General features: G+C 38.2%; 1 protein-coding gene across 2 annotated transcripts in view; it reads left to right on the forward strand.

Moving 5' to 3' along the window:
• Positions 1 to 13,155, forward strand: part of shot (dystonin-like protein short stop) — a 536,542-nt gene that overhangs the window by 254,002 nt on the left and 269,385 nt on the right. The window lies entirely within an intron of this gene.

The raw sequence follows: 13,155 nt of genomic DNA on the forward strand, positions 1-13,155 counted from the left end.
CGGCAAGGCACTACATAAAGATTATTATCTCCAGTTTTCCTACCAATATGGCTTTTTTCGAATAGGGGTAGCTTCACTATTTAGGAAAACGTTCAGATGTGTACAGCCTATTTATACACATACACAAAACTCCTATCGTCAGCAATACACTCTCTCATATTCTAGATATCTATGGCCTTACGCTTTAACACTTCTTTACACCTGTCAATTGTGGTCTTTCTAGGTCTCTCTCCCTTCCATCCTTACAAGGGCGTCAGTTGAAGTACTTATAGATAGAAGGGATTTGACGTGCTTTTGATGATCTGCCATATGCAGTGGCCAGTGTTGTGAGAGTTGTATGTTCACCGTTTCATTATTCTTTCAACATGTGGAGCTCTCTCGTGCCATTCCATCAGTTTCTGCCACTTGTGATAACAGTTTATTTTGTTACTTCATCAAATTTATCCCTTTATTACTTTTTATTATCAACGGTGCCCTCTTACGGCCGCTTTCAGACTTTCTCTGGTGTGTAGAGTCATTCTGGTTCATAACCTGTCAGCTGTGTCATCTGCTGATGTCATCATTTCGCTGACCCTTCGTGTGCTCTCCTTTTATTCCAACCATGTCTCCTGTTCTTGATCTGATTTCGTATGTTTTTTTGTTTTGTTTTGTTTTGTTTTGTTTGTTCTCCGAACTTGTATATTGCAAAATCGATCTGGTTCGTGTGAAGGTGATTCTGTGATACAAGGTGTGACAGCATGGCCTTGACGTTACGAAAGGAAGCATTTGCTTCACGTTAGTTGTATTATAACATCATGCACAATAATCCGTCCAGTTCAGAATATTATTATGCACGGCTAATTGCCGTAGATCGTTTGCTTGTCTAAATGCTCGGAATTACTGTGGACAGAGACCGAACGTCCAAAGAAGTGGTCATAAACATCCGGTCGAATGTCTCATTTATCAGCGTTGACATCCGGTGGGTGCGACCATTTCCGAGTTAATTCTGCCTTTGCTTTTTAAAGCGACTCCCCTTGCGTGATCTTCATTCGGTCTGTTCCTCCCTTTAACCAGTCCTCCTCCTCCTCCTCTTCCTCCTCCTCCTCCTCCTCCTCCTCCTCCTCCTCCTCAGTTTCATACCACTTCCTCAATTTGACAGACAGACCAAGTAACGCTCATCATGTACTTGGACCCTCCCCATGTGTTGCGCAAGTCTGAAGGTCCTTGTCTTCGATTCTAACACAATAAGGTGTATATGTATTTATAAACATGCTATATACTTATATATTTTGCTAAAGTGTTTTCTTATGTATGCATATTTTCGCTTATACTCTCACCCTTTTTAGTTAATACCAGAGATCAGTTTGTTTCCCTCACAAATGTAAAGAATAGAGTAATTCTACACCAGTCTTTTTCTATCCACTTTATTATAGTCGCCAGCGAATGAAATAAAGGAGAGGAAGTATCAGTGAATTTTGAATGACCCATGACAAGAATGATACAACGATTCTTTCTACAAATAACCTTCAGTGACGCCGACGTGATATTACATTAGTCTTTGGAAAGGTTTTGTTTGAAATGGAAATATTGTTCGAATTATGTTTTATTAACTCTGAGGCGACAAAAAACTTGGGAGCAAAATTTTGGAAAGAGGCAGCGAAAACAAGACGTGCGAAGGAGTGTCATCCTTAAGTCAAATGTGTCAAAAATCGGAAAAACGAGGATGGGATAGTAAGTATTTTGACCTTTAAAAGAGGAAAGTCTAGTATTGTGTGTGTGTGTATTTTATATCTGTTTTGCCTAACAGGGAGTGGCTCCAGAAAAAAAAAAACTTATTGGTCACTTGCCACATTTCTGTTGTAACTGCTGAATCATAAGTGAATCCCTTGTGCACTAGAACTTCCACAACATTAGCCTCAATAGTGCGTGGAACCCCTTGCATGCACTCTGCGCCATTCACCCTTATTTGTGCATTCTCTGGTGCTTCTTACCATAACTGTTATATTTACTCATTGCAACATCTTGTTCATGTCCAGTCACCCTCACATACTCGCTCTTTCTCACAATTACTCTGAACTTCCGCCTCTTTCAGACATATTCAAACTCTGTTCTTAGTTTCGGAAGTTTCTGTTCACTCTCCCCAGTCAGCAGAGTATGATTTGCAAACATCATTCGTTTCCACACCCCATTCGCGGCTCTTTTTTTTTTTTTTTTTATTTCCACAGTTTTGCACCTACATCCTCTATCCTCTCACTGACGTCTCGCATCGCTTCATCAAAGGTGACGTTGGAAAGACCCAATTACACACCAAACCAGTCACTTTCTCGCCTGCATTCTAACACGCGCATCCCTTCCGTCATAAACACACACACACACACACACACATATATATATATATATATATATATATATATATATATATATATATATATATATATATATATATGTGTGTGTGTGTGTGTGTGTGTGTGTGTGTCTATTGAAGGCTGATTATGTTTGCTGTAATGATCTGATGCCACAATTGATTTGATTATTCTGGTTGTGTCTTTGCTGCTTGTAGGGGTCATGTTACCATTGTGCCTGTCTTGTGCAATTAATGAATATTTTCCTTTCATGATTTTTTGAGCCGCTGGTCCCAAATTCCTGAGTTTCAAGTAAAACAGGTATCAAATATAGCAAATATATCGTATATTCGATGTTAGGATTCGCAAACTTTGTCAGCATTGGAAATATTATAGTGATAGAATGTGCTGTGGTGCTTTCCTCATTCGAAGAAAAAGAAGTCTTCCACAGGCGTAGCTCGATGTTCGTATCCGGGAAACTGATTGCCCCGAGTGGCTTGTAACCTAATCTGTGTCGTGTGCGTGTATGTGTGGGTGTTAGTGCATGTGTGAGGCGTGTATTGAAGTTAAATGACTTCTTGTGATAGGGCTGCCATCATATCTCTCTCTCTCTCTCAATCTTTGGAGATGAGATGCTGCTTTCTTGAATTCGGCTCTTTCATATGCTTGCGTAAGGGAACCTTGTGACCTTTGAAATCTCATCATTCATGGCAAGATGATTACTCGTTCACGTATATATCGAATTGGCGCTAATTAAAGGCACGACTGGATGGCATCCTGACAATTACCAGGATGTTGAAAACATTGCCATTCCCTGTCTTCGGGTTTCGCGTATGGGAAGCATCCACGGCGAAGGACGTGTCGGAATTCTTTCGGCTTTCTTCTTCAATCATTCCTCTCCGTACATGTTGATCATGAAGTATTGTGGAGAGACTTTATGTATCCACATAGCTTCTCTCTCTCTCTCTCTCTCTCTCTCTCTCTCTCTCTCTCTCTCTCTCTCTCTCTCTCTCTCTGTAGAGTAACAAAAAATATGTTTAATAAAGCTTTTAATTACATTTTCTTATTCTTTCAGGTAACGTTTACGTGTGAATTTCGTTTGCTGGAAAGGTAAGATTTTGCCATCTTCTAAATTGTTATCCAATTACTTGCCGTTCCATCGTCATAACTGGTAAGTAAAGTTAGTGTGTTCAGTTCTCTGTTGCGTGTGTTTTTGCGCGCTTTTTTATGCGGAATGTGTTTTGTGAATGCATATGCTTACCAAAGTGATCATATGTGTGTGTGTATGAGTCCAGTGAAATGTGGCCGTTGTAGCAGACAATCGTTCCGTTAAAGAATGCACTTGAATACGTTCTAGATTTAGTTACTATTCCAGTTCAGTTGTAGATTATGCAAAGTGTACTGGATATGGTTATCTTTCGTAATTGTTGAATTTTTGTGGTCTTTCAGATAGAATATTCAACCAGTATGTGCTATCTTTGATTATGGGCGATAAAAAACGATAATCGGCCACACCCCCAATTACTTGTCACGGTGTTTGATGTTTGCATTATTTAGGAAACGTTCAAAACTATTTTGTCATAAGTCTGTAATCACTAATCCTGAAATATTTGAACACACACACACACACACACATATATATATATATATATATATATATATATATATATATATATATATATATATATATAGTTTTGTTGATTGTATCTAGAATTTGGTGTCTGGTAAAATGTAGCTGTCGGCTACCGTGATTTCACACCGTTGTCATGATAAGAGGACAAATTGTAAGCTTCCGTCTGATCTCCCTTCAGTGGCTGTCCCAGTGTGAGAGGAAACCAGTTGACTGGTTTTGGGGTGTGATTCATGTGCGTTCATCCTTCATTGGCAGTTTGAATAGATTCTTGTGATTTTTTAGGCAATACACCTTTTAACATTTGAGTTTTTTTTTTTTTTTCTTTTTTTTGGGTGGAGTGTCTCCGCGTTATTTGGCAGAAAATCATTACCTGCGTTGGATATTGTTAAGACGAAATCTTTTTGGCGTTACTGACTTTTCTCAGTAAGTGAATCACCTCTGTATGTGGGAGACCATATAATCATATATGGGGTGAGAATCTGATAGTGTGGTAATTACGAATGAAAGCGTACAGGTATTCCTTTATGATTTAAAATATCAGTCTTTCCAAAGAACATTTTTCTTACTGTGGCGAGTTGAACGATTTCCGAACGTTACTCTGCTTCTTGTTAAGGAATGTCCTTCATCCTATAATCCCTTTTTCATAAGACAGACGTTTGGTGTGGACGTTGCCACTGGGAAAATCCAAGTTTGAACTTTTTCGTTTGCCTCAGTAGAAGCGTGTCCACAGCATTTCATAATGGAAGTTTTACGTTCACCTTGGTGGAAATGGTTTCATGCAGGATATCCTATCCCCCGCCCCCAACCCCACCTTAACACTTTTCATAAAGATAGAATGTACTTCGTCGTTTAAAGGTAGGTTTTGCTCGGTGCGATGATCGTTCATGGATTAACGATGATCGTCAAAGCAAAAGCTACCGCCAGTCGTTCAAAGTAAAAGCCACCGTCAGTCGTTCAAAGCAAAAGCTACCGTCAGTCGTTCAAAGTAAAAGCCACCGTCAGTCGTTCAAAGCAAAACAGCCCAGCGAAAAAAGAAGCAGATTAGTGCTCTAAAAATTAGGAACGTGTTCTTTTTCTTAACACTGCGCTCAGTCTACGCAAAGTAGGTTATGCTTTTCCATGCGAATCATAATGACTGGTGTTAGGAAATAATAATGCTCGTGACGGTCGCCTCCTCTGAAGAAGAACAGTTGGGCTTTACGGTGACTCAGCGTCTTCGAGGAATCCTCCGCCTTATCTGTTTTACCTGCTGGAGAAAGAAAGAAAGAAAAAAGATAAAAATATCTCCTGGCCATCAACGACCTTCACAGCTAATATCCTCCTCCTCCCCCACCCCCTCTACCTTAGATTCCTATAAAAGAATATCCTTTTCCTCTTGAGTCATTGTCCAGTGGCCCCTTTATTCATTTCGTCATTTCCCTAGATAGAAGACGAAGACTTTCTCTGAAGCTGAAGACATCTTGTTGTCGTAAGTGCCACCGGGGCACGAATGGAATTCTGCCAATGCCATGGCTGAGGGTTTTCAAGTATTTCGTCACATGACCTCCTCTTTGGCCAAATGACCGCTGTTAGCGGTCCTCTTGGTATTTTTGTATTTGTTTAAAGAATATGCTACAGATGTAGTTAGATTAGGATGCCGGGATGTTTATAACTTCAAAACTTTATACATCATTGCTTGTAAAGTATTAAGGATGTATTGCAGTCGCTATAAATGTTTAAAAACGCGTTTGTGTTGGAATTTATTTATAATTTTCAGGGAATTTGCACAAAGTGTATCAATTTTAGCGCATTTTTCCTAAATAAACCCAAATTTAAAAGATACATGTCATCTTATACCGAATACCTTTTAAGAAAATCTGATGATGAAATGTCAATTGTCCTTATTTTTATAACTCTGCGAGGAAATCAGTCATACAATTTTTGGTTCATTCTGAAAACATTAGAATGAATTTGAAAATCTAGAGTAATCGCTAAACCAAATGACTAAACCACGCCAAGTGCATTTACTTTTCTGTCACCACAATTGGAGCATGAACTCTTGATGTTCATTCATATGCATCCGGTGTTTATTGAGTAAAATCTCTCATCGGTAAATGTAACCAACGCCTTGTGAGTTAACATTATCCCAGTATAATTAAGATGATAAAATTTCATCATAATGAAGCATCGTCATGGTCCTTTTTCTCCATAATCCTCTCTCATGCTGAAATTTGCATTTTGCGAACTGATATGTTTTGTCATTTAGTAACTAAAAAGTTATTTATTTTACAGTATAGATTAATATATTGGAATGACTAAGGCTGGTTGCAAAATTTCTTTTATTACTCCAAGAATGGTTGAACGTATTGTTTCGTGCGTAAATTTTGTTGCTTTTTATAATGAGAATTTACTGATTAGTGAAATCGTCTGTACAGATAAGAGAATTATCTCCAGCTAGCATTGAGAATTTGGTTCATATATCGAGAAATAATTTTTGCATCTCTGCATTGAATGAATTTGTTTTTTATATTATTTTTTTAATAGGTCGATCAACAACGAATGTTGTGGATCTCTGCCGGCAATATTCTTGGCTGAATTGTTATGAAGGCAATAAAAGAAAGGTTTTTAGTGAGATAATGCTTTTTATTTAGTATGATTAGCAACGTATATTTTACTAAATAGAAATTTGCCGTTGTATCCGAGCACGTAACTTGCTTCTTAAAATCAATTCGCACTTTCTTTGGCTTTTATTTTAACATCTGGTAAATTTAGCGTAATGTCTGCGTTTTTTTTTTTTCTATTCGTAGGCAAGTTCAAAATGAAGCATACATTTGTTAACATATGCATAAAAAGCTTTAATGCTTTATGTATATATATATATATATATATATATATATATATATATATATATATATATATATATATATATATATATATATATTTGTATATATGTATACACACACACACACAAACATCTGTAATCCACACTTCTTAAACAAACCTGTTTCCGTTGTGGACCAGTACTTATAAGAAGTTTTAAGCCTTTGTGTTTGATAATTATTATAAAATATAATATAAAATATAGAAGGGGAATTCTGAGAAATAGGTTGATTTTCCATTATCATAGTATTTACGAAGCTTCGTGGAAGGGGTCATGTCAATCTCGTTCTTTCTTTTTGGACTATATCCTTCATTTGACACAAGAACTAACCTGTATGTGACCCTGGCAGCACCAGGATTAAGTCAGTCTCATTCGATGCTAAAAGAATGTTTGTTCTCTGGGGACCTTTGCCACTTCGAGCTTGAAGACCTCTTGCATTGTAGAAAGTGTTGACAAGATCACTGGTGTTTGCCAGTATCATTTGATGTCGGGTATAACGTTTGAAATGACGGAAGCTTTTTTTCGTTCTTTCGTTTCCGAAGAGCACTTGCATTCGAGACTTGTTCTTTGTTACACGTTAGTGTCTGCAAGTGCTGGAGCCTCAAATGAGATAACTCCTCATATGGATAATTGTTACTTTCAGCTGTCGGTCGTTCCTCCCGTTTGACACTTCATCAGAGTAGAGACAGACTTTTCTATAGGCAGTAAATAAACAGAAACGACGTTGATGTTGATATGCTAATTATGTGAGGAACTGGGAAAGCATATTGGAGCAAATATGTAGAAGTCTGAGTAAAAGGAAGCTGTTATAAAAAAGATACTTTCATGATTTCTTCTGTCGTGGTACAGGATGATGCCCAAGTTTGGTGATAGGAGTTGATTACCCCCATGGCGATTCCGTGGAGGTTAGGGTTGTATACCAAGTAAGAGTGTGCGTTGATCCGTCCCGTGTAATTTCTTGAGAGAACAACACAGGTTGAATTTAATTCAAGAAATTCTAGAATGTTTTTTTTTGTGTGGATACCATCTCTGCTTTATAAAGCTTTTGGATGAAGCACGTTTCAAAGTATTATTTTTCATAGACTGACACATCTCCCCCCCTAAAATTATATAATAATGAATTATTGCGACCTAGTTGGTTTTCCAAATATATAGCCTGATATTTTCTGCATAATGGTAGCAGACTGGTGTCACAACTACTATGGTCATCCCAGGAGATGCAATATAACTGTAATTGTATGCAAACGCATACAACGGATAGGGCATTTGTGGCGAGCATCAAAAGAAGGGATGAAACGATGGCGAAGAAAATACTGACGACGAAGAGGCGTCAGTGTTTCTGTTGGTTGGGAGGTCGGGAGGGAACCATATTGGGAAATGAACCCTGAGGGCAGGGAGGATCCGTACACACACACACACACACACACACACATACACCCAAAAACGTTCATCACTAACAGGATCCACATGCGCACACATCTTCCCCGTATAACGTTGAGACAAGTCACCTAGCCAGTAGTAGGCTCTCTCTCTCTCTCTCTCTCTCTCTCTCTCTCTCTCTCTCTCTCTCTCCACACATGGCATTTAATTTCCATCACTTGATGCACATTTTTAAACTGAAATGATTACATTGTGCGCAAGTGTGTGGTATTTTTGGCTGGTCGTGAGGAGAATGAGGACAACGTGCTCATGTGTTTAGTTACCTTGAATTTCATTAAAAGTTAGAGAGCAACGTGCATGCCATATACGATATATATATATATATATATATATATATATATATATATATATATATATATATATATATTATGTATGTGGATATATATTATATATATAAGTATATATATACACGTGTGTATGTTTGTGTAGGTGTCTGTCTGTGTATGTGTGGTTGTTTTCTGTATATATTCAGGAAAATGTCAGACGAAGAAATATCCAGGATTAATGTCTATATCCGCAATTTTTTCATAATGGGTGGTTATGGGAAGTCACAGAAGATGTGAAACTTGATGCTCTCCAACAAATTATATTCCTTGTTGATCAAGAATGTTAATGTATTACAAGAAACGACCTGAGTGTTAACACAAATATAAAAATGCTTCTATTTTTGTGTGAGCAATATTCTAGGTTGTGTGTTGCATGCTCAACGACTCAAGCGTTGCCTGAATAGGTTTATTGTATCTTGATTATATTAACTTTTAAATGTCGCATATTTTTGAGGCGTTTATGATTTCCCTCTTGGTTTAGAGGGTCTATTTTTAACGAGTTTTCTGAATGTCCTTGAAGGATAGGCACCGAATTATTGTTGACGTTCGTAAATTCTAGATCCCCTTGTCTGTGCTAGAAAATCGTGGATGAGTGTTATTGCAGTGGTGTTTATCAGAATGTATGTTCGTATCTTTTGAAGAAGTGGATACATCTCGAGTGACCGTGATTATATTCATCTTCATTGAAAGATAAGGATGCGAATGTTATCTGAATTTAGAGAGCTGTAATTCCACTGAATATAAAAAAAAAATTGTCCTTCAAAAATTCTGTTTTATTTACTGTGTAATTCTAGGCCTGCCATATTTAAAAGTTTATATCATTACAATTTTTGCGTTTTGATTCGAGAAAACATGGCGTCATTCGCGTCGTCGCTTGAAGAGTTATGTACCTATATTAGTATTGGCACTTGGGACTGATCATCCTGAATAAAAGTGGTAATGAAATTATGTCTTGGATAGTTAGTATTCACTTGTTTATTATTGGAGGTCGATTAACCCCCAAACAAACAGCGTTCTGAGAAGACGATGGTGTACACGTGTAGCGCTAATACACAACGCGTTGTTTAAAAAAAAAAAGGTCAGTTTAAACACTTGGCATTTCTAAATCTTTTGGGGAGGCCGCCGCCGTTCTGCAACGGATATGGGGAAAAGAGAAAAGCTGTCTGGAGAGTGAAGGCTGTTAAGATATCTGATTTCCACGTAATAGTGCAGCTTAGGGTAAGGACTTACTAAATATGGCTATAGTCAATTGTCGTGTTGGTAACGAGGGTTAGGGGGTGGGTAAATGACTAAGATTCCCCCCCGGGGGTATAGAGGGTGTGTATGTGTGTGTGTGTGTGTGTGTAGAGATTTAAAGCGTAAGGATGGTGTGGGTAGAGTCACTTCATGGGTGGAGGACCTCTCTCGTCCGAGTGACTCATTCTTGAATCATGTAGGTAAATGCTCTTACAATAATTTTGTGTTCCTCTGAGTTTATGTATTTGGAAGAGAGCGCTTCCAGGGTCTTTGTCTTGCCTTTTGCCTGAGCATTGAGTGATTCATCCTGAATGTTGCTCAGAAACTGCTCGTGGGGAATGAATCAAAATTCGTCAAAGAAAACATCCCTTTTGACGTGTTGTAGCTAAAACATATTCACCGTGTCGAAGAGAGTATTCGGTGCATCCCCAGTCTACAGTAGATAAATCAGTCAGGTGTGGGAATGCTCGGATCTCAAGGATCGTTTTCACTCTTAGCCGTTATTCAGTTTACAATTTGGAAGAAACTTGATCTTTTTAGCTTTTCTCTCGCTATTCGGTTCCTTTTCTTTTCCCTTCTCTTTTATTAGGGTTTTTGTGTGTGTGATTTGTTTTTATGCCTGTCCAAAGTTTGGTAAATTGATTTGCGGTGTGGACTGTAATCGTGGAAAGAGACGGAGCGTAGAGCTCATCTGTCACTATAGTATCAAGGTAAAATCTCGACTGAATATCCATCATCGTTATCACCAGTTGCAGAACTGCATTAGAATTGTTATCTGGCATTTAACCGTAAATAATTTCGATAGTTTTGAATAAAAATCTTCTAAAACAGGAAATGATAGTATAGGATGGTGAATAGAAATTCCAAAACGCCGCTACACCCCCCCCCCCTTTTTTCTTTTTTTTCCCCTACACACGAAAAAAAATGTACCCTGGTCCAGGAAAAGCCGCTAAATGGATTGATAACATTTTTGTCGCTATACCTCGAATTGAATTCAGATGCGTTAGGACCAGGGGGTTTCATGTGTCCATTAATTATCACTATCTTTCTTGAAACTTGAACACGCAGCAGTCAAACTGGAATGCAAGTTTTAACTTCATGGCCAACATCAACCTCATCTGTTCAGAAGGCACGTCTGTCGCTGAAGATTTGAATGGAATAAATATGAATGATGATGTTCTTCATCTTATGTTGCCACGAATATTATTCTGGAATGATTCACCTTATCTTTGAGCTTGGATTGTCTGGAATTTCTTGCGCTTCTGAACATTTACTTCTGAATATTTCCCTTTGATGGCGTCTTTCCTCGAGGTTTGAATTTGAGATTATTGTTAGGTGAACATTTTCACACTGGTGCTGTCTGGGCTGTTACATGTCACTAGCTGTTGATTGTTCCTTGCCTGAAATTGCACTAGCAAGGAGAGAGAGAGAGAGAGAGTACTTGGTTTTCCGGTGATGGAATTACTGTAGATTGTGTGGGGGCGAGGAAATACTTCTGCTGTGACGAAACTGTGACGTGGTGATGACGCATGAATGATGTCATAACAGTAAAAGGGTGCTGCCTTCTGATTGCGCAAGCCGAAGTCTCCATGCGTTCGTTTTGGGCTTCAGAATACTTCGAATTCCATCTGTGAGTCGAGTCTCTTCGAATGCGCGGCCGGACGAGATCAAAGGAAAGGAAAGCGGTACTGCTCATGATTCTCTTGTGGCCCGAGACACGTTAAGTGTCTGAGGCGAATTTCATGAATTTGGTCCTGAAAATGCAGAAATAACCGATGGCCAAGGTAGTTAGACTGAAATCAGCTTATGAAAATTATGAATTATTACGATGACTTCTTTGAAGCATGACCAAACGCGCGACCTGTTCCTTAGATCCGCGAAGACCAATTATTGTTAAAAAAAAGAAAAAGTTGAGTCATTGAAATGCAACGTACGATCCAGCAGGTGTTCCGTTCATCCGTCATCCGTCCTTCCTGCTCCTACTCTCTGCCTGTTCAGAGCAAAATTAGCGCCTGTACAGTATGTTGTCGATGAGGGTGTCTAAGCCGTGACCCTATTTTCTTTCTTTCCTTTCTTCTCAGTGGAAAGAATGCGAGTACTACACCTGTATAGCGGGACGATTGCCAGATCCGGAGCCACCTGATATAATAGCCACGATCCCTGGCTTCGCCCTTTCTCCACTTTCAGAGGAAGGAAGGGCGTTGCAAAGTGCAGTAGTACTTACTTCTGCTTATGTCATGCGTCATATATATATATATATATATATATGCACATAAAACATAAAAATGAAAGCAATTTACGGTAACGATGAAAGTGACACAGCAGAATGCAAGATACCTGACCTTTACTCTAAGGCATTTTCAAGTTCGATTGAAACTTTTTTAGAGTAAAGGTAAAAGATCTTGCGCTACGTTTTCGATTTCATCGTGATAATTTACTCAGTCTATATATATATATATATATATATATATATATATATATATATATATATATATATATATGTATATATATGAATTTCAAGTTACCTTCAACTCGTGGATATGAGAAGTCTTTAGGGGGTAAAATAGTAGAAATGCAAAACACAGTCATTACAAACATTATTAGATATAAGATTATATATTGATGTGTTTCCATATAATGGAAATGTATTCACAACTTAATTTCTTCTTCAGAAAATTTGTCTAGTAAGTATTCATAGAATTTTAAAGTGCATTATAAGTTGATCAGCGTCTAAATCGAAGATTCTTTTTTAACGGAAAAAGATTTATTCCTTAATATCTATCTGATAACAACGTCCAGGAGCATCTATAGATAATACACTTTTCGATATTTGTCCCTTAACCGACGTTGTCCTAACATCTAGCATAATTCTCCTCACCAGAACCTCCGCTTCAGAGTCTAGTTCCTTTTCGTCCATCTCTCAACTTCTGATTTGGTCGTGAAATATGTAGGACTCATGAATCGACTGCTGCCTTTCTGTCCTACAGTGTAGATTCTGTAGAAGGTGAGGCAGACATACAGACAGACATATTGCGCCCAGCCATTCGCGAAGTTCATTTTGTTTTTAAAGGTCCGTAACTGTTGAGCTGTGCGAGATAGAGATTTCATATTTGGCATGCACATGCCACTAATGAAGCCGGTGTGAAATTGGGTCAAGGTCAAGGTCATGCTCAGAGGCCAAATGGCAAATAGCATTTTTCCACCTTAGGAAGCTCTGTTTCACAACAACATCTTGTTTTGGTTATGTATGCCGTTTATGTAAGGTCTTATGAGTGGCGGTCTGCTTGTTGTATTTCTAGGCATAAACGACAATGCTTCTTGTGTATGAACATACATTAT

Source organism: Macrobrachium rosenbergii, chromosome 17 (genome assembly GCF_040412425.1).
Source record: "Macrobrachium rosenbergii isolate ZJJX-2024 chromosome 17, ASM4041242v1, whole genome shotgun sequence".
Lineage (NCBI taxonomy): Eukaryota > Metazoa > Arthropoda > Malacostraca > Decapoda > Palaemonidae > Macrobrachium > Macrobrachium rosenbergii.